The sequence below is a fragment of the Equus quagga genome, chromosome 11 (assembly GCF_021613505.1).
Source record: "Equus quagga isolate Etosha38 chromosome 11, UCLA_HA_Equagga_1.0, whole genome shotgun sequence".
In the NCBI taxonomy this organism is placed as follows: Eukaryota; Metazoa; Chordata; class Mammalia; order Perissodactyla; family Equidae; genus Equus; species Equus quagga.
Genome location: NC_060277.1, coordinates 70,804,604 through 70,827,807, shown reverse-complemented (window position 1 = coordinate 70,827,807; position 23,204 = coordinate 70,804,604). Strand labels below are relative to the sequence as shown.

Sequence of the window (23,204 nt, the reverse complement as noted above, 5' to 3'; positions counted from 1 at the left end):
CATCATGATTCATATGTAGAATAGCCTACCTTTCAAGGCAGTGGACTTCTCCCTGAAAGCACCTACCTTTGGAGATTTCTCCAGTTACTAGAAGTTTGGAATAGATGAATTCAGCTGTCTGTTCTACCTCTGAAACCCCTTTGAATTTTTGTACAAGACATTTTGCACTATGGATTCTTGTTTGTTCTCTGGAAAAATAAAAAGAAAAATTAACTTTTGTCCCAGTAGTTGAGTATAGTTAGAAAATACCTACCCTTGTCGAAAGTAGAAGCCAATAAGGCAGCTTTTGGTAATTTATGTGAGCCCAGACTCAAATGTCTACCCACAAAGGCCGGTGAGGGGGATATTCTTCAATGGAAGCTGGGACAGCGACTCAGCATGTGCAAAGCTTAGCGTTTAATACGCACCCTTTTGAAGTTAGTACAGTAAGGCAACACCAATAGCAATAATTGCTTTGACACGAAATATGACCGTGTTTTTCCTGCTTTCATTGTAAACAGTACATTTATAGTCCACTTAACACTAAAAGGTCATTTTCTCCTAATGAATAGAAGTTATAAAAAAAAGCTGTCATGATATATGAAGAGCAGTGACTGTTTTTTTTTAAATAAACTTTATTTTGGAATAATTTTAGATTTACGGACAAGTTGTAAAGATAGTGCAGAGAGTTCTTGTATGTACCCTGCACCCAGTTTCCTCCTTTGTTAACATCTTACATTTCTGTGGTACATTTGTCAGTCTTGGTATTTACTATTAGCTAAACTCCAGACTTAATTTGGACTTCACTAGTTTTTCCATTAATGTTCTCTTTCTGTTCTAGATTTAATCCAGGGTACCACCTTGTATTTGATTGTCCTTTCTCCCCACTCTCCTCTGGTCTGTGACAGTTTGTCTTTCTTATTTTTCATGACCTTGAAAGTGTTGAGTTGTACTGGTCAGGTATCCTGTAAAATGTCCCCCAAACTGTGGTTTATCTGATGTTTTCTCATGATTAGACTCAGAGTGTGGGTTTTTGGAAAAAGTACCAGAGGTGACTTGTACTTCTCATTACATCATGTCAGGGGCTACATGATACCCACAAAACACCACTGGTGATGTTAACTTTCTTGCTTAGTTAATGTAGTGTTTGCCACTTTTCTCTACTGTAAAGTTATTGTTTTTCCTTTCTCCTGCTTTATCATTTGGAATTGAGTCAAACTCCATGTCCTGGAGGGGAGAGTGTTTACATAGAAGATTTACAATTCTTCTGTAAAGCACGTTCTTCAGGGCCCAGGATCTGAACTGGCGAACCCTGGGCTGCCTAAGTGGAGCATGAACTTAATCGCTGTGCCCCTGCTCTGGCCCCTCTTTTTTTTTTTTTAATAAATATTTTAACAATATTTTGGAGAATAAAGATCAGAGAAAGGCTTTGAAGAAGCTACATTTAAGTGAATCGTGTATCCCTCTAGAAATTACTCTGAGAGTAGAGTTCAGTGTTGGGCTTAGAGAAGAGCTCCCATTTGGGGCCTTGTTTAGAGAGAGACTGCTGTGATCTGAGAAGCAAAACAAATAGGGTGTCTTATTTATTGGTTCTATGCTAGTATTTAAAAACACCGTGTTCTTCAAAAGTTTTAAATACTTCAGAAAACAAAATATTTTTGACTCTTATTTTAAAAACAACTGGTAGATCCATGTTCTGAAAGATAACTTGTTCTACATTAAGGAGAATTTATAATTTGAGAGCAAGATCATTCTTGAGAATTACAGTTCTTGCAGTTGATTTTGTATCTTGCTCTTCCTTTGTAACTCTTGTATAGAGAATCTCATTGGGTTTCTACTTAAAAAAAAAATCCAACACGATTACATATTTTTGTTTCTCTTCTAAATTTCCATCAGTTTTTATGTCCAGCAAACATTTATTTAGATATGTTATACAGCAAGCATTAGGGGATACAAACATGATTGTCAGCCCTTGCCCTCAGACATCTTAAAGTTTACAAACACATTTAATATGTAGAAGTAGCATACCAGTGCTGTAATCAAAATATGTACTTGGTGAGATGAGGGCCCAGAGTTTTCAATGAAGTCTTCACAAAGTTGTTGGTTGAACATTTTTGAACAAATCATGTCGCATTGTTTGGAGTTTCAGGCAGAGGAAGTAGTTTGTACTGAATCTCATAAGTATATCTTGGTTCGTGAGGTAAGTTCCATGTAGCTCAGTGTGCCTGGAATGATGGGTAAGTATAGAGGAGTGAGTACATTGCCTGTAAAGCAGGGTGATACGTGGACCATCTTCATCTGATGTGGATTTTTACTTGTTAAAAATGTAAATTTCCAGGCTCCATCTTAGACTTCTGCAATAGAAATTCCGTGGAGGGCACCTGGGATATCTTCATTTTCAATAAACTCCCAAGTTGATTGTTTTTGAGAACCACTGCTTTTGTCCCCAAGGTGCCAGTGGAGGATTTTAAGTTACTGTAAGTGACATCATTAGATTTCCCTTTTAGAAAGGCAACTGTCAGCATTGTGGAAGACGCAGCTGTGGAGTGGATGGAGGATATGGGAAATGAGACGAGGAACGAGGAAAGTGAGGAATTGAGGTGTTTTTTTGTTGGGTTTTGTCTGTCAGGTGGATGTGGGTGTTATGAAGGAATAAGAAAGAGTTGAGGGAGGACCATGGTTGGAGAAAGTTTTTTTGGTTATTATTGTGTGCCTGTGTGTGTTTTAACAGGATAACTGTTTAGATGTATTGGAGCCTTGAGTTCTAAAACGTGATGTTTTCATGTTTTTATGTACCAGTGTAATTAATAATAGAAAACTTTTGTTTATTATTGCTTATTAACATTATGAGGCATTAAAAAATTCATTGTTTCCTTAGAATGTATTCAGTGCACTCTGTTGTAGGAACTGCTAAAGTACTAGAAGATGCTCCAGATAGGCGACAACAGGAGTAGAATCATAAAGGTCACAAAGTAGGGAGAGGGAAGGCATACATTACAAGGTGCTAAGTGTTAATGGAGTGTGAGCAAAGTAGGGCTTGATTAGAAATGAGACTTTAAATGTGAGCAGGGAGCAAATAGTAATCAAAGACTTTATAAACTGTTAAAATGTGTGGATTTTAGGAAGTGGGGAGGCAGCATAGTGCAGTGATTCAAATCCCAACTGTGGAGCCCAGATGCCTGGATTCAGCTTCCAGCTCTGCTGCTTATATAGCTGTGTTATAGTTTGTATAATCTCATTATGTTGAGATTTGTGCTTATGTTGAGATTTGTAATAAAGCTAAAAATTTGAAGTGACTGTTGAATCATTAAGGACATTAAAATTTGTACGTACATATATATATACACACACACATATATACACATATAATATATAAAGGCTAATTATTTAAATTCTCATAGGTAGTTGTGAGGAGTAAATGAACACTTGTAAAACACTTAAAGCAGTGACTAGCATGTAGTAAGTGTCGTATGAATATTTCTTAAATAATTAAAAAATAGGGAGCCAATAAAGGGTTGTTTTTAAGTAGAGAAGTGATGTAGTCAGATTGTATTTTTGATGATTCTAGGGGCTGTACAGACGACAGATATTAACAGGCCAAGACTAGATTTAGGGAGTTCTGTTGAAATTAGTCCGGGTGAGAGATGATGGTGTGAATTATGGTAGTAATAGTAAGGATAGACAGAAGGAGAATAATTCAACAAATATTGAGGAAGTAAAGTTAGCAGATCAAGGTAATTGGCTATAGAGGAAGAAAAAATCAAGGTTGACTCCCACATAAAGTATTATTTCTAGCATTTTAAAAGCAATATTCTTTTAAAGTACTTTGGATATTAGATGTCCTCTATGCTGGTGATATTTGATGCTTTGGGGGTATATTATGATGCTTCCTAAAAAAATGAGAACTAATGGCCCGAGATAATTTTTACATCTCTAAAGTTATAGCCCTTAGCTATTTTTTTCAGGTAGAGATAAATTTCTCTTTCAGGATGTACTATTATCAGAAAACTCTCATTTAGCTGGAGTGTAAAGAGCCAGAAAACTTGAGTAATGATTTTATTCTGTTGTTTTTATGTTGTATCTTTATGTTGAGATTTGTGATTATAAAGATATAGCACCATGGTAATCCTGTAAAAATTTGAAATGACTGCTGAATCATGAAAGACATTAAAATTTGTTAGTTCTATTATATCCAGTTTTTTTCATTGTTTATTCATATATGATAAATAAACTTTGATTTCCAGAATACTTCATCATCTCCTCATGCTTTGGATAAATCTTATGTCCCTTCCGTATTTCTAGATTTGTCAAATTTTAAGAATATTTTTTCTTGTCATTTAGTTTTATAAAAAGGGGAAAAAAGTTGAAGTGAGAACTTTCTTGAATTTGAATCTTCTCTAGATTCTTTTTTTTTTTTTTAAAGATTTAATTTTTTTCCTTTTTCTCCCCAAAGCCCCCCGGTACATAGATGATGTATATTCTTCGTTGTGGGTCCTTCTAGTTGTGGCATGTGGGATGCTGCCTCAGCGTGGTTTGATAACCAGTGCCATGTCCGCGCCCAGGATTGGAACCAACAAAACACTGAGCCGCCTGCAGCGGAGCGTGCGAACTTAACCACTCGGCCACAGGGCCAGCTCCCTTCTCTAGATTCTTAATGAAATAATTAAATGGATAGGAAATTTAGTGTTCTTGTATAGTATTTTAAATCTGGGACCTGGATTGTAATCGTGTGCATTGTGTATAATATCTGTCACTTAGGCTATTGCAGGGCCCATCAGATCTCCCCACTAAAGACAGTTGAGAAAGATGATATTTAAACTGAATAGTGAATAATTGGAGTGGACATGGGAGAAGGTCATTTTAGGTAGAGGGAACAGCAATATACACAGGTACAAAAGCGTGAAAAACTATTATGTGTATGGTGGAAAGTAGTTTGGCAGAAGGGGTTATAGGGTACATAGGGATGTGAGGCTGGAAAGGTACATATGAACCAGATTGATAGGATCTGTAAATTATTCTGTATAGTTTGTAGGTAATTTGGAAGTCAACAAACGATTCCAGGCAAAGGTGAGCATTATGATTGGATGTGTATTTTAGATAGTTTATGTGAGTAGCAGTGAGGAATATGTTTATAGGTCACTTAGGAGGCTTTAAAGGAAAGAATGATTAATGCTTGAAATAACATGTGACGGTGAGGGTTGTTGACTGGAGAAAGGTTTAGGAGGTAGAATTGTAAATGAGTAGTGTGTGATGGGGAGAGGGAAGTAGTATTAGAAGACATCTTGGATTTGTAGCTTGGGTGACTGGTAGAATTGAGAAACTGGGTATCATTAGCCATAGTAGAGAATAAGAGGAGGAGTTATGTGGGATATTACCTAAGACAGCCAGATTAATTTTCCTGAACCACAGTTCTCGAGTCACTTTCTTGCCAAAATCCCATTGCCAGCTTTTTACTATCTTTGGTGAGCTCTGTGTGTGAAAACGTGAAGGGCACATTGCTAGCAAACGTGGTATTTAATAGATGTTAGTTTAATCCTAAGTGGGCACTCAAGGACTTTTTTTTTCTTCTGCTTTTTCTCCCCAAATCCCCCCAGTCATAGTTGTATATTTTAGTTGTGAGTCCTATGTGGGACGCCGCCTCAGTGTGGCCTGATGAGTGGTGCTATGTCTGCGCCCAGGATCCGAACCAGCCAAACACTGGGCCACCAAAGCAGAGTGCGAATTTAAGCACTTGGCCATGGGGCCTGCCCCTCAAGGACTTTTCCTATGTGTCTGGCTCACCTTTTCATCCTTTTTCTTTTTTTTTTTTTAAAGATTTTATTTTTTCCTTTTTCTCCCCAAAGCCCCCCAGTACATAGTTGTATATTCTTCGTTGTGGGTCCTTCTAGTTGTAGCATGTGGGATGCTGCCTCAGCGTGGCTTGATGAGCAGTGCCTTGTCCGTGCCCAGGATTCGAACCAACGAAACACTGGGCCGCCTGCAGCGGAGCGCACGGACTTAACCACTCGGCCACGGGGCCAGCCCCTCATCCTTTTTCTTATTGCCTGCCATGTATCCTCTGATTGAGCCTTATGAAGATAGTTTCGGTTCCTTATGGTGTTTACATTTTTTTAATCACTCCTTCCCTTCTTTTTTCCTCTGACCTGTTTATCCTTCATATCTATCTACCAGGTTCTCCTTTTCCAGGCAACCCTCCCTAATTTTTTTCACTTGAAAGAAATTTTCTTTTTCTCCGACTTTGTAATCCTATGGTATCTATTACTTTTTTCTTGTTATAGCTTATATAAAATTTTATCTGATGTATCAAATGACTTAATACATTTAAAGAGCCTGGAACAGTACCTACCTCATAGTAAGTACGCCATAAATGTTGGTTGTTGTTATTATGATAACAAAGATGATTAAGATGAATTGTGGTGATAATAGTAATAGGGCAGTCTACCTTTACTTTCTGCCTTCTTGTAATGGCAAAACTGATTTGTTCTCTTCTGCTTGGACACTAGGAAAGCAGTGTCTCTTTTACTTTGGTTATGTATGTAAAAGTGCAAAAGGTACTGTGCCATATCATCATCTTCAAAGTGGTTTTACTGTTCTGGAACTCTATTGAGGGAAGTAAAATGGTAGGCAAGCCCTTAACGCTGATTATCTCATTAAGCTTCAGAGAACCACAACTGTTTGAGGTGTGTGGTAGTATTAGCTCCTTTTATAAATGGACAGATAGGCTTAGGAAGTTTGAAAATTTACCCAAGATCACATAGTTTGTAAGTGGCCAAGTTGATATTTGAACAAACTCCACTATTTGATTCCGAAATTCTACATAGTAGGACCTCAAATGTGTAGAGTTTATTCCTTCAATGCTTTCATATCATTTATGTATTCACCTTGCTGTCAGAGGGCCTATCATGGGACCTATACTCAAAAAGTGCTTTTTGTTTTCTCTTTTAAGTTTTATTTCACATATTTATAGCTTGATTAATTTATTTTTATTATGCAATGTGTCAAACACGCAGGAAAAATACATGCAGTAATATAACAAAAGATCCACATAACTACTACCAGAATTGACAGATTTTAGCATTTTATCGTATTTGCTTTTGAGGGTTTTTTTTTTTAAGAAATAAGGCATTGTTACAGTTACAATTGATGTCCTTTTGGTATCTCTTTCCAATTCCATTCCCCTCCCTTCCTCTTCTCAGTGGTAAAGTTTTTCCTAATGTTTGTATATATCCTCTGCTTTGGCAGCCCAGGGTTTCACTGGTTCAGATCCTGGACGCAGACATGACGTTGCTCATTAGGCCACGCTGAGGCGGCATCCCACATGCCACAACTAGAAGGACCCACAACTAAAATATACAACTATGTGCTGGGGGAGTTTTGGGAGAAAAAGCAGGAAAAAAAAGAAAAGATGGGCAACAGTTGTTAGCTCAGGTGCCAATCTTAAAAAAAAAAAAATGTTTTCTAGATGTATTATTGCTATGTGTAGATCTAGTTTATTGTGTTGTATAATTTGTTACATATGATTATACTAGAGTTTCTTTATATCTACACTACAGAAATGGGCCTTTAGGTTATTCCCAAATTTTCACTATTATAGACAATGCTGCAGTGAACATGAGGAAGGTGTCTGCAGATAAGATGATAACATTTGTTTGGTTTTGCATTGCAGAATTCATCCTAAGGTTAATTAAATATTTGTTCTTTAGTAATTTTTCTGCTTTGAATTGAATAAAGAGAATAGATAATATTGTTGGCATCAGTTTTAGACCGAAATTCCTAAAGTTTGTTCCACTTTCTTCAGTCTTTTCAACTATTCAAAAACCTGTATTTATTCAGTACTGAGCCATGGGTCGCACACTGGCAGCCAGCCTCTAGGCCAAACTAAGTTTGTAAATGAATTTCTTTTGGCCTTGCATAGTTAAAATTTCTTTTTGAGTCAACATTTAAAAATTAGCTACTTTGCAAAATGCCTCCATTTTTGGATTATCCTGAAAAATTAGAAGCTCTGGCCACAGTGGGGCCCACATTTTCCCGTGGCAACAGTTGGCCCAAGATGAGTCACAGCTGCCCTACTTTAGATGGGCATAAGGTCTCCAGAGAAACAAATTCCACCCACTCCCTGTTACTGTTTATTATTGCTCTTGCACTATTGTTTATAGTGAAGAGAAACTCCTCTATTGATGTTTCTATAAAAAATGGGGAAAGGTATAGCTAGACAATCATAATATTCAAGAAAAGTAGAACAGAGCGTATTTCTCTGAAAGTGTAAAGAATATTGTAATATGATTAATATGGGAACAAAATGAGTCTTGTATGGAAAGATTACACTTTGCCTGCTTCACTCATTTATATTACCTGCATTATTCTCTGTAGATGTGAGTTTGTGATCTCTACATTTTTGTGCAAGTAGCTCTGAAGGCTGCCACACAGTGTGGTTGAAGATCAAAAAAGATGACAGTTTGTAACTCATGAAGTTTTGTGCAAATGCCATATTTATCTGTTCTTTTAGCTGTTAGATGCATCCTTGTTCTAGAAAGGTTTTAAGCAGAGGATTTGAAACTGGTTTGATCTCAACCATCCTATACCTTTCACTGCTGTATTTGTTAAGTACCTTATCCAGAGGCTACATAGGGATGGTCCAAGATTTGGATTATAAGCATGTTTTGTCTCCTCAGTGATTTTGTTTTTAATTGAACTTACTTTAAAACCTCAGTTCTACCACTGTTGTTTTCTTTCCAGCTGATTCACACTTTTATCTGCCTGGTTAGTCTCTAAGTACTATTTGATTTGTAACCCTTTATTTAAGGTAATTTATAAAGATGCATAAACTACAAAATACCACAGATTAAAAGTGAAGAGAAAGAAGAAACTAAAGTAAAGTGTAAGGATAAAATCAACTCAGAATCTAGGCCTAAAAGGTAGATCACAGTGTTCTTGCTACAGGCAGAGTACAGATTGACTCTGAGCTTTCCATGAGCTAGCAGGAGGAAAAAAACCTGTTAGATTATTTTTCACAATTTCCTTCAGATAAAAATAAACCACTTAGTTCAGAAAGGTAACTAACCAGTTGTCGCTGTCAGACTGGAATTTCTCATAGGGGTCCTCATAAAGAGGATTGTGTGTAATTATTATCCTCCATCAGCATCTCTAGATGGGTGTCTGGTGTTTAACAACACGTAGTAGAGGAAGACCACCCACATCGTGAGAGTCAATCTGAATGTGTGCGTAGATTGTTTGTCCTGCGGTGTCTGACCAATGGATATAGTTTCTCTCAACCCAGCTTTTGATATGTATTGAGATTAAGCTCCTTGGCAAGTACCTGGCATTCGGATGTTCCATACATCAAATACAGACCATTTGTATGTAGGATCTAAATATTTTTGTGAAAATCTAGTTTCACCCAAGTATAATTTGTGGGAGTGCTTGTAGGTTAAGATTCTTCTTAGGAAATAATTTTGAATCTGCTACATGCCTGTCTTTTTTTCTTATCTGAAGGTAGACAGAGCAGTGTTCTTTTGGAGTATCCAGAAATGGTAAAATCATTAAGAAATAGATTTAAAGAAAGAAGGGGCCTGTACACCACCCTGTTTTATGCTGCTGGAAATTAATTGCTTCAGCAAAAGACCGTTCCTATGGATCAGGATTCACAGTGGTTTTCAGCGTAGATTAAATGTAAGGAGATACTGTTTTTATTTATGTCTGTAATAGATATGATCTCTACTCTCAAGAAACATATTAATATGCGGCTCTGCCCCTTCTTTCTTCACGCATGCTTGACTCCTCTTGTTTAAAACAAGTGGGATTTTTTCCTTCAACCCTGCTAAAACTACAGTTCTTTATCTTGTTACCTTCACTGCTGAATGTCTTGAGTTCAGAGTTGAAATCACTCTATTTTCTTACTGATGACTGACCTTTGTATTTCTTAGTTTGCCATCTTTAGCCTCAAGTTTTCAGCTATATTGTATTTTCCAACTGGTTAAAATAATTTTGCGTTTGGATATTTTGTTGTCGTGTTACATTCAACATATTTTTCCTTCCTCCAAAATGTCTCCAAAAATCATCAGTCATTTCCATCTTCTTTAGTCTCTCAGTTTATAAAGCTGACTTGTTCAGTCCTCAGCTCGTGTTATTTTCTGTTTATCACCTTCCCATCCCCATGTTCCTATCTCACTCTAGGTCATACATTCCCTTAGTTGTGGATTGCATTTTATTCATCTTTATTTACTGTAAAATCTCATAGCACAGAGCCTAGCAGAATAGATAATGAATGAATGAATGAAAGGATATGTAGAACTTACCTCTTCAACTATATCTTAAGTTTCTTGTGGACAAAGACTATCTCTTAACATTGCTTTTATGTCACATGTAGCTTTCTATGGATGAGGCACATTAGGTTAACTATGTGCTGAGCTACATGGCACACAGATATGTGTTTGGTTTGAATACTGGGTGCCTGGTAGATCCTCAGTAAGTAAATTGAATAACTGATGCAGAATATAGATATTTCTCTTATTTCAGTGGAGACAAACATTGGTGTGGATAATAGTAAACTAGAAATCAGTTCAGTTGAGAGACGCTGCTGATTTTCTAGTTGGGTTGTCATAACACCTGGGCAGTTATCCTTGGGTGTAAACAGATCTCTGCCTTTAGGACTGAGATCATATCCTAGAGAACACCATCTTCAAGACCAAGAGCAAGTAGTGGACCTTGGCAAAAAAAAAAAAAAATCCCGCTTTTGCATAATTGCAGTTTGACCATAAAGCTCTTTTTTTTCAAATTATTCCCATCACTTCCATTCTAGTCCAGGCCTCTGTCATCTTCTACTTCTAACCTTCCCTTGCTTTAATATCTCCTCTGCGTTGTCTCCAAAGCAGTGACCACGAAACACCAGTTTCAGAATATTGTTCCCTTGCTTAAGAACTGCAGTGATTTCCGCATTGTCATAATTTCTTTGGACTATCTGCATTAGTATTCACCATACGTTGTGCTTAAAAAAAAACAGAAAAAGCACACAGAACAATGTGTCTTTTTATTATTGTTTGTATGCTTGGAAGTATTAGCAAGCTCTTTTCTTCTTGTTTTAAGGCAGTGGATTTTTTTGTGACTTTGTTTTGACTTGAAAAAAGTCAGATTTACAGGGCTGTTGTAGCTATGTTTGTCTAATTGCTGCTTGAAAATGTAGCATTTGTAAGCAGAAACCAGAATAATAATACGCATGTCAGAAGGTAAAAGGTCTTTAATTTAATTTAGTTTTAATGTAAAGTTGAGACAGCCAATTGATTTTTTCCCATTTTTTTGAGTTCATAATAGTTTATATCATTGTGAAATTTCACTTGTACATTATTTCTTGTCTGTCACCACATAAGTGCCCCCCTTCACTCCCTGTGCCCACCCCCAACCCCTTCCCCTGTTAACCACTGAGCTGTTTTCTTTGTTCATGTGTTTGTTTATATTCCACATGAGTGAGAGCGTATGGTGTTTGTCTTTCTCGGTCTGACTTGTTTCACTTAGAATGATTCCCTCCATGTCCATCCATGTTGTTGCAAATGGGATGATTTTTGTCTTTCTTTATGACTGAGTAATATTCCATTGTGTATATATACCACATCTTCTTTATCCAGTCATTGGGCACTTGAATTGTTTCCATGTCTTGGCTATTGTGAATAGTGCTGCAGTGAACCAGTTGATTTTCTACAAGATTTTAAAATTAGTATACTTTCTCTGGTACTTATTAATTAGTGTTCAGTCTTTAAAAAGGAAAAAAATACACTGAAACCAGCCTCGAGCAGCTGAACTTTGATATAGCTCACTGCCCATCTTTCAGAATTTTATTTTTTTGAGTTTTAAAAGAGAATGATGAGGGGCCGGCCCCATGGCCGAGTTGTTAAGTTCCCGCCCTCCGCTTTGGTGGCCCAGGGTTTCACAGTTTCGGATTCTGGATGCGGACATAGCACCACTCATCAGGCCACCCTGAAGTGGCGTCCCACATGCCACAAGTAGAAGGACCCACAACTGAAAGATACAACTATGTACTGGACGGATTTGGGGAGAAAAAGCAGGAAAAAAAAAGAACAAGATTGGCAACAGTTGTTAGCTCAGGTGCCAATCTATTAAAAAAAAAAAGAGAGAATAAAGTGATAAGTGCATCTTTGGTTCTGAGAACATAGTAAATTTTTTTTTTTTTTTGAGGAAGATTAATCCTGCCTCTTTTTGCTGAGGGAGATTGTCCCTGAGCTAACGTCTGTTCCCATCTTTCTCTGTTTTATTTGTGGGACACCTGCCACAGCACAACTTGATAAGTGATGTGTAGGTCCACACCCAGGATCCAAACCGGTGAACCCTGGGTGGCTGAAGCAGAGCATGCAGACTTAACCCCTGTGCCACTGGGCAGCCCCAAACATAGTTAAGTTTTATCTCGGTTTTACTATGATGCCTGTAGTAGTCATTTAGAAACACTAGATACCTACTGTGTGTTAATTACCATGATTGTTGGTAGAGATGCAATGAGGACTATGTCAAGGTTGCAGCTTTGGAGGAACCTTGTTGAGGAGACAACATCAGGACAGATAATTACAGTGTAGTGTGAGAAGTGTTAAATATGTGTGTGTACAAAGAACTATGAAATCACAGAGGAGAGGTTACTCTGCTTAATTTTTTTGTCAAAACTGTGTAAATAAATCCCTCAAATTCTGCTATTTGTGCTAGGTGCTGAGAATTCTGCTAATGCTGTTTAAATACCATTGGTAAGTATTAGGTTTAACCTGTGTAATTGTCATTATTGGCGATTTTATATGGTTTAACCCTGATAGTATTTCAGTGGCAATTAAAACAGAATAAAACATAGTTAATATCTTTTGCCAATACTGTTTGACAGTTGTTAGATAATTGATATTTTATTAAAATAAAGCCTTGAATATTGAATAAATGTGCCGTTTTTGGAAAACATTTTTAAAAGTTCAGCTTGGTTTCTCTTTTTAAGAAGAAAATATATATGAATTTTATTAACTATAAATTGCTCTGTAGTTATAAATTATTTTATAATTGCCTGTAACCATGAAACTATAGTTATTTAATTTAGAAAATCTTGTTTTCAAAGCTTGAGTCCCTGCAGACATTTGTTGAGTGCCAGATACTTTGCCTGGTACTAGAGAGGCAAGTAAATTCAGTTCAGTGTTTGCACCTGAGGAGTCTGTCTGGTGCTAGAGACAGCATGTATGTATATAATTACAAAGAATGTGGGAGTCAGCACAGGGTAGAATCAGCGATTTTTCAAATTTATCTTAACGGTAGAAATTTTTCCCCCAAAATTCTTATGCAGAAACCCAATATATAAACAGATAAAAACAGAGTCCTGCGTACTTGGCCTCATCTCTGTCCTCATTCCTACTGTTTGAAATCTTCGGTCTAGGAATAAAAGACAAACCTGGTTTGCATCCTGGCCCTGCCACTGTGTAGGTGTTTGACTTTGGATACATGATCTAACCTTGGTGAACTTGTTTTCCTCATCTGTTTAAATGAGGATATCGGTTACTTTGCTGGGTATTGTAAGAATAAGAATCAAACGTGGTAGGACAGGGGCCTAGCATGTGAAGTCAATCAGTAAATGGTACCTGTTATGATTATATGTATGACACAGTGAGATGAAAGAAAAGGGCACCTACCTCTGCCAAGGGGGGTGGGTTATCCAGGGAGGGCTTCACTGAGGTGATAATGGGCTGCCTTCAGGCTCAATCTTGAAGAGGAAACAGAAAATTGCAAGACATATGGGTAAATGGCACATACCCCAAATAAAACATTTTGATAAGGAAGACTTGGGCAGTGTGGAATTCTGCCTCATTTTACTGTTCTGGAGATAAGTGGCCTTCTCTGCTTTCTAGGTAGCTTTTCTTTACATTCTTCAACTCACACTTAAGTGTTAGACTGGACCAGGATGAGAGCCACTAACTTTCTTTCACTAATTAAATTGACTACTTAACTAAAGGAAAAAGTACTCTAAACCTGAATTTGTAAGCCATGTCTTGGTTATAGTGTAATGATGCATTTATAGACCAGTCCTTCCTAAATGCAGTTGCATTGGTGTGTTGAGAATTAGGATCTTTTTGTCATCCTATGAGGTCTTAGTAGGTCTTTGTAAATAGTTGCTTTAGTAGGTAGGTTTTTTTGTTTGTTTTTTGTTTTTTTGCCTGAGATTCAAGTTAATGGGACTACTGTGGATAAATTGCAGGTGGATATATTTTGGATTTTTGAGTAAGAGCTAGAAAATTAGTTTCTAGGAAGAGCTGATAAATCATAATTGGATTATTTTTCTACCTCAGCACTGAGGGATCTTTCTTTTTTATAATCAAATTTTAGGCAAGACATTTCAATGTGATAGGCTAACAGAATGAAGGGATATTAAAAAAAGATATAGAAAGAAACTAAGATGTATCTATCTAGATAAATAGGTAGATAAATAGATATCTATCTAGATAAATAGATAAACCCTTTATACAAAGTTTGCTGACTCCTGGCCTAGATATAAAGGGGAGAGGGCTGGCCCAGTGGTGTAGTGGTTATGTTTGCTCACTCCGCTTCGGTGGCCCAAGGTTTGCAGGTTTGGATCCTGGGCGTGGACCTCTGCACTGCTCATCAAGTCATGCTGAGGCAGTGTCCCACATAGAAAATAGTGCAAGATTGGCACAATGTTAGCACAGCAACAGTCTTCCTCACCAAAAATAAATAAATAAATAAATAATAAAAGGAGGAAGATACAATCAAGATAAAAAGCAACAAAATTAATGTAGTTACAAAAGAATGTGCCTTTATTAGAACATACCAGGGAGACTAGATAGTTATAAAATCAACAAGCCAGCTGTATTTTCTTCTTGAAGGATTTTTAAAAAAAGTTTAATGAAAGCTTACCTATAATGAAAAATGCTTACATATTTCAAAATGTTGCATTGACCTCTTTTTCCTGTTAATATAAAATATCTCTTCAAGATATATCTGAGTGGCTTTGTAAATATTTTTTTGAATTTGAGTGACAGTTGTTGCAGTTACCGTTGAAATCTGAGTACGTTGGCCTCCCAATTTGACTTTTGCCCTTGGAGCCCAGATACTATTTTTCTGACACTGACGATTTCTCCTTTTTTGTAATTTTGCTTTTGATCCCTTAGGACTAGCTGTAGTTTGTACCCTTGAATGTATGGTTCTCTACTGAGGATGTGCATCAAAATCATCTGGAGAAATTTTAAAGATGGGCACCTGAGCTAACAACTGTTGCCAGTCTTTTGTGTTTTTTTTCTTCTTCTTGCCCCCAAAGCCCCCCAGTACATAGTTGTATGTTCGAGTTGTGAGCGCCTCTCGTTGTGCTATGTGGGACGCCGCCTCAGCATGGCCTGATGAGTGGTGCCACGTCTGCACCCAGGATCCGAACCTGCGAAACCCTGGGCCGCCGAAGTGGAATGCATGAACTTAACCACTTGGCCCCAGGGCCGGCCCCTGGAGAAATTTTAAAAATTCAGATGCCCCCTCAGAATCTCTGAGGATAAGGCCTAGCCGTGATTATTTTCAGGAAGTTCCTCAGGTGGTTCTAATGTACTCTCCTAGTTACTTCCTTCTTCAACTATTTTACTAAATCCAATTTGAAAAAGATACATATGTGGCATTTATTGTGTTTCTCAGAGGTATTTTTCAACCTAAAGAATCATTGCCTATATTTATGTAAACTCACAGAAGTCAGCAGCATCACTTTGGTGAATTCACTTTCTCTTTTGACGTCACTCAGTTAATAGAATAGTAGATTTCAAGTTGGATGTTACTTTATAGAGCGAGTAGTGTAATTTAGTATTCTTCATTTTTATAACATACTCATTTGGCATCATAGAATCCCAGTGAATCTTGAAATAATGGTTAGAAAGGTAGAACACAATTGATAGAAAACCCGACACTTTTAAGAGGAATAGTTTACATTCCAGAACCATTGTGTTTTGTCATTATTCTTTCCAGGCTGTGTGTCTGTAAAATAACCATATAAATAGTAGATCTTTTCCTCTTGTTTTTATTTGCGTATTTTGATAATAGAGTAAATTTAAAAGAAAAAAGTGCCCCACAGTCTTTAAAATCATATTAAAATGAAAAGTTTGTCTTTTTTTCCCATTCCTATCCACTGTTTATAGTGTGTATTGGCATTCGCAGTTGTATCATACAGAATAGCTGGTTTGAGATAAAAAGCACCAGAAAGACACATGCAACAAAATCTAAGCAAGTCAGAATTCAGTTTCTTTGGAACTTTCGGGTGTTCCAAATGGCTTCATGCCGTAAGTCAAAGAAGAGGGGGAAACTTTTTTTAATCAGTGAGGAAGCAGTCTTTGAGCATCCATCAACAAGTGAACACTGCTGGGATGAAGATTATATCTAGCATGTGTTTGATGGGTATGCCATGGGAATAATGATGTGTCCTGATTAATGTTTGTAAAGGATTTGGGGGTATATTAGGGTTCTCCAGAGAAACAAATCAAGAGAATGTATTTATATATTTAGAAGAAAAAAGTGACCCTCAGTCAACCTCTCTAGAGAGAGAGTAGGAAGAGATTTTAAGGATTTGGCTCACATGATTGTGAAGGTTGACAAGTCCAAACTTTGCAGAGTAGGCTGGCTGGCTGGAGACCCAGGGAAGAGTTGATGTTGCAGCTCAAGTCCAAAGGCAGTCTGCTTGGAAAAATTCCCTCTTCCTGGGGGGATGTGTAAGTCTTTTCTCTTAAGGCCTTCAACTGATTGAATGAAGCCCACCCACATTATGGAGGGTAATGTGCTTTACTCAAAGTCTATTGATTTTAAGTGTTAATCACATCTAAAAAAATACTTTCATGACAACATCTAAAGTAGTGTTTGATCTGAGTACTGAGGCCTAGCCAAGTTGACACATAAAATTAACCGTCACAGGGGATATAGTAGAAACCATCTCATAATATGATTCTAGTCTTCTAGTGAAAGGCAGAAGATAAAGGCAAAAATGACTGATTTTAAAAAATGGACATGTAAATGAGTAAAGAAGATGTGATATATGTATACAATAGAATACTACTCAGCCATAAAAAAAGACAAAATCATCCCACTTGCAACAACATGCCTGGACCTCAAGGGTATTATGCTAAGTGAAATAAGCCAGACTGAGAAAGATAAACACCTTATGATTTCATTCATATGTGGAAGATAAACAAACACATGGATAAAGAGAAGGGAAGGGGTTGGGGGCTGGGTGGAAGGGTAAAGGGGCACATATGTATGGTGACAGATAAAATCCAGACTACTGGTGGTGAGCACAATGCAATCTATACGGAAAGTGATACCTAATAATGTATACCTGAAATTACATAATGTTATAAACCAATATGACCTCAATAAAAATAAAAATCCTCCTCCCCAAAATGGACACCTAGATAGGACTTAGATTATGTTACTTAAATCTAAGTCTGTTTCATTTCAAAGCCCAATAACTATTTCTACTTTGTTTCTTGAGATAATAGTTTAAAGCTATGGAGCATCTATTTGCAGCACTTGCCTTCAATATTAGTTTAACATTAGAGTTACTAGACTTTAGATTGGTAGGAATAATTCTCAGTGAAAAAGTGATGTCTTAATCTTTGGCAAGGCTAATTGAAAAAATGCAAAATATTTTTATATGTAAATTTTGGATGAGTGATTTAAGTTTTGTAAAATGAGATACAGTAGTTAGCTGTAATGAATAGAAAAATGAGAAAACAGTGTGGCTGTTAGAAGAATTTTACTTTTCGGTGAACTGTGCCTGAGCTCACTCCATCCTTCAATGATGAACCAACCTGGTCTTTCGTTTTTGTTATTGACTGTCAACAGCAGATCCCAATGAATCATGGGCCTCCAAGTTGAAGCAGAATAAGAACAAGTAGACATTAAAGCCTCAGTGTTTGATTAAAAACTTTCAGTGATCTAACATTTTCAAATTGTGGGGATGGGAAAAATCTAACTTTTCTCTTTTTTTTGGAGGAAGATTAGCCCTGAGCTAACTACTGCCAATCCTCTTCTTTTTTGTTGAGGAAGCCTGGCCCTGAGCTAACATCCTTCCCCATCTTCCTCTACTTTATACATGGGATGCCTACCACAGCATGGCTTGCCAAGCGGTCATGTCTGCACCCGGGATCCAAACCGGCGAACCCCAGGCCGCCGAAGCAGAACGTGCGCACTTAACCACTGCGCCACCGGGCCAGCCCACTTTTCTCATATTTAATTGCTCACACAGAACACAAGATACTGCAGAACAATATTTTGGTTAATCTTTATTTTTATTAGAAAACAGTCTTGAGATTCTAGAAGGTTATTTCTGTAGATGGGAAAGTGAGGATATCACAAAGATTGATTTAAGGAAATGAAGCTACTCTTGGGTACTTTATCGTCCTATATAACCTCACAGATTTAAACTGTAGACTGGGGTATTTTTCAGAATATGCACTGCATTGACTTCATTGGTAAATTTACTTATTTTTTTCATTATTTGACTGCATTGCAGTATAGCATTAATGATGCAGTTTTAAACTGTTGTTTTTGCCCAAAATAACAGTCAAAGTCAAATATTGAGAACTTAGAGAAACCTGTAACCTGGCATCATCTGATGAAGTGATGAAGAATTTGCAGGCACACTCAAAATACCCTCCGTTATTTATTGAATGATGAGAGTTGTTCCTTCTTCTACCCTTACATCATGAGGACTGTGCAAATCAAAACACACATGGATGTGTTCTGTGGTGTTAGTTATACAGAAATCAGAATGATTTGGATGGTGCAAGCAAAGTGGGGATGGTGAGGGACAGAGAAGACAGCAGAAGTGAAAAAACATTTCTTTTCCAGAGGGCAAGACCATGCTTTGGGAGATGATTGCTTCAGTTTTCGTTTCTTAAAATTTGCAGAATATCAGTGAGGTTATACTACCCAGGAGATTATGCACATTCTTCACTACACTTTATGAAAAACGTGTCACACATTAAGCCAATATCAGGGACTTGTGTAACAAGTCATGTCCCAGGTTTGTTGTTGGTGTTCATTGTGCTTTAGCTGGGATTTTGAAAATGTATTGAAAGTTCAGAACTGATAGCAGTAGCTAACACGTATGGTACTCCTTTGTTTATAGAATTGGTTTACATTATTACCCTATTTAATCTTCACTAAACCCTGTGAGGTAAATTTCATATTTAAGTCCATTTTATAGTTGAGTAAACTCAGGCTTAATGAGGAAACTGAGGTTTAGGCTGTGAGAACACAGCTTTCAAGTTATAGAACTGGAATCCTGAATTTTGCCCCCATCCCATATTTTCATAACTATTACTTGATAAATTCCACCTGATTTTTAGGTCATTAAAAAGGAAGTAATTTTGATTAAATTTTGTTCCTTGTAGCTTGAAATTTTAGGTGAGGTTCACCAAGCGTTTGCTGAGTTGATTGTGTAAGCCTAAAGTATGATATTGTTGTACCTTGCTTGCATTCGGAATATTCTTGGAACTATCACATTCACCTTAGAATGGAAATGTACAGATTGTAAATATAAAATTTCTAGTTCTCTTTAACTTTTTTGTGACTTTACTATATTCTACCTCAGTATTCTCTTACGATATTTCGGTTTGATCTAAAAAACAGGTTATTAGGTAGGAACATTATAATGTGATGTGAATAAACAAATTTTCTGTCTCTTTTTTGTTGCATGCTGGTTATCTTTGCTCTTTAAACCTTGGTCCAGATCTTTTAAAACATCATGTATAGCCAGCATAACTAAGAAAGTAGCTTCCAGTTCTCTGAAATTGAAATCTTAATTCATTAAATTATGGCTAAATACTTTTTCATTCTTTTTTACCACCTTTTAAAAAAGATTAGCTTTTTTCTTTAATGGATTATTGTGTACAAAGCCTATGTAAAGATAATTGGATAAAATGGTAAAAATAGTTGGAAACATCAAGAGGGCTGTATCTGTAATATGAATGGTCATACAGATTAGTAAAATATCTTATGTCCCATTAGCGACTTTGAGAAAAATTCTGTTTTTTTGAACTAGTGTTCTAAAAACCTGATGATTTGTAGAGTATCATGAAGCATGTAGTTTATTGGGAAACAACAGATTTTATTTAACTCTTGAAAACTAGTCTGAAAGGTACTCAATAATTCTTGATTGACAGTAGCTTCTACCTTGCCTCATTGCTGTATCTGGAAAATATTATTTGGATTAGGCCTGTGAGCTATAATATGTGCTATTCAACAAGGTGGATAATCTGCTGACCCTCTTTAAATAAAGCACTTTTGAGTGACGGTTTCATCAGAGCAGGAACCATTGGTAATCAATTACTGTGTAAGTTTTTAGTGGCTCTCTTAAACTCTTATCCTGCATCTAATAAAATAAATCTGATGATTTCCACTTTTTGTGTTAATACTCCCCTATTATTAGCATATAATTATTTTGTGTTTGCCCTCAGACACATTCTTTATTTTCTGTATTATTTCCCCCTCTTTCATAAACTCCTAGTTGGCAAGGACCAATGTACGAAATAGATTTTTAATGAAATAATATTTTATAAAGGCTGTTTTGATAAGTGTGAAACCTATGTTAACACATTGAAACTTAAAATGAGAAGAATTTAAATTAATTTACTCACAATTCTGATTTATAAGATTATTCTTTAATGCCCCATTATTTCCTTTTTGATTTCTTTTTTACTTTTCCCTTTTTTCTTTCTATGATGAGGTGCTTACCCAAGCAATAGACATTGTTGTCTAGGAGAGCTGCATTGGTGTAGCAGATAACTGGATATGGTATTAGAATATAGAATTATTAAGAATTCTTTGCTCTGGGGCTGGCCTGGTGGTGCAGCGGTTAAGTGTGCACGTTCCGCTTCTGCGGACCAGGGTTCACCGGTTCGGATCCCAAGTGTGGACATGGCACCACTCGGCAAGCCATGCTGTGGTAGGCATCCCACATATAAAGTAGAGGAAGATGGGCACGGATGTTAGCTCAGGGCCAGTCTTCCACAGCAAAAAGAGGAGGATTGGCAGCAGATGTTAGCTCAGGGCTAATCATCTTCTTCAAAAAAAAGAATTCTTTGTTCCAAAAAGCATGCTGAAGTCTCTGTCTCTAGTGCTTAGGCAACAAAATCTGATCTCTAAGAATGTCTGGATATTGACATGCAAATCAATAAACCAGACTCTTCTTTGAGATATGTAATAAATACAAGAAGCTTAGGGGGGATTATTCAAGTACTGCCAAAATACATTTCAAAAATAAGTCATCTCATTTGTTACGTTGACCTGGGAAGATTTGTGAACCCCCTTAAAATGCATGTAATATTTTCTTTATCTTCATATGTGCTTCTTTGAGAGAAGAGATCTTGGCTTTCCTCATGTTCTCAAAGGAATCCAGTGACCCCCAAAAAAGATTTAGAACTCCTCCACCAGGTGGTTGCCTGATTTATTTGTACTGTTGGTTATAAATACAGATTGTTTATTGCAAAATACTCTCTCTTGCTTCATTGGAGAACCGCTTATTTCTGTTGTCATGGGATATTTTACAATCGTATGTTAAGATTTTAAGCTAAAAGGTAACTGGAAAGAATGTTATGTTATATTCTGAAGTATGATAGCTCAATCACATCCTTGTGCTTTCTGATAGCAAAAATATGTGTATTAAAGGTAGGAAAATTTAAAGGTAGGAAATTGATAGAGGATGGATTAATTTCAATTAAAAGGAACCTTAGATGTTAGTACTTCCCAGGAAAGTTAGATGAATTGCTCAGGCTTACAGAGTTGATGACAGATTTGAATCCACATCTTCTTTCTTAATCTGCATCTAGTGCTCATCATACCCATTGTCTCTCTTTACCATGTATCGTCAATACTGAGTTGTAATAAAAACATTATTAGTATATGATTAATAATAACATACCATTAATAATAGTTAACAAATTAGGAAGTCTTAATTATCCCACTCTCTGACTACAACCCTTCAAGGTTCTCACAGGGCATAGTGATCTCTGCTTTCTTCTTGATCCCTCTACTCTCTATTTGCCTTTCCTTGTTTTCACATTCTGCACAGTGCATTTTAGGCTCTTTGATCCATTATTTCAACTCTCCTCATCATGCATTCAACACACACGCCTTGCAAACTCTCAACCCAACCCTAGATCTCTAAATGTATGACTTTTTTGTGTCTGCAGCCAGAGTGTACATACTTGCTGAAGAAAAATTATGTCTTTGTAGACTGGCACCACTAAAAATTCAGTCTCCAATCTAAAAAATGTCCTTCCTGGGCCAACACTGGTGGCCTAATGGTTAAGTTCAGCACCCTTGGTTCGGTTCCTGTGCATGGACCTACACCACTCTGTTAGCAGCCATGCTGTGCTGGCGGTCCACATACTAAAAGATGAGGAAGATCGGCACAGATGTTTGCTCAAGGTGGATCCTCCTAAGCAAAAATAAAAAACTAAATAAAAAATGTGCTTCTTATACCATTTCTTTGTTCTCACTTTTCATAGCAGCAATTTTAAGCCTCTTAATGTCTTCTTTGCTCCCCCTCCTCAGCTCATGACCTCACTTCCTATTTTCCTGAAATATAAAAACATAATTGCATCTTTTTCTCCTTTTTTTCTAACACAGTGGAAGGGGTAATCTTTATGTGTAAGACTTTTACATGTGGTTTTCGTTCCTTTCTCTTCCTCCTCTCTTAGGCCCTTGTTCCATTGAGTATTTCCCTCTTTTGATTTTTAAAAAAGACTTTTTACTATGGAAAATATCAGACCCATAAACAAAATTAGAGAGTGTAATGACCCCTCGTGTACCCATTACCCAGCTAGAACAGCTATAAACCCAAGGCTAATCTTGTTTCATATATCTCTCCCTATCCACTCCACCCTAAATTTTTTGAAGCACATCCCAGAGATGATATTTTACTGATAAATTTTCATTGTATATTGCTAAAAGACTTTTAAAAATAACCACAGTGCTATTATCACTCTTGAAAAATTCAGTTATTCTTTAATACCATCAAACATCCAGAAAATGTTCCAATTTCCCCAATTGTTTGTTTGTTGGTTTATTTTATGAACAATTGTTTATTTTACAATTTTTTTGAATCCAGATCTAAATAATAAATATAGTCTATAAATTGTAATTGGTTGGTGTGTTACTTATCTCTTTTAGTCTGTACGTTTCCCTTTCCAACTCTTTTTCTTTCTTTCTGT

At 36.7% G+C, this 23,204-nt stretch overlaps 1 protein-coding gene across 4 annotated transcripts in view; it reads left to right on the top strand.

The window, feature by feature from the left end:
- PAFAH1B1 (platelet activating factor acetylhydrolase 1b regulatory subunit 1) overlaps positions 1–23,204 on the top strand; it is a 77,017-nt gene that overhangs the window by 9,935 nt on the left and 43,878 nt on the right. For 2 of the 4 annotated variants that reach the window (XM_046674540.1, XM_046674539.1), the window contains one exon: positions 12,682–12,719. The exons of the other annotated variants lie outside the window; for them this stretch is intronic. The gene's annotated coding sequence lies outside the window, so the exon portion shown is untranslated. The remainder of the gene's footprint in view (positions 1–12,681; positions 12,720–23,204) is intronic. 4 annotated transcript variants of the gene reach the window in all.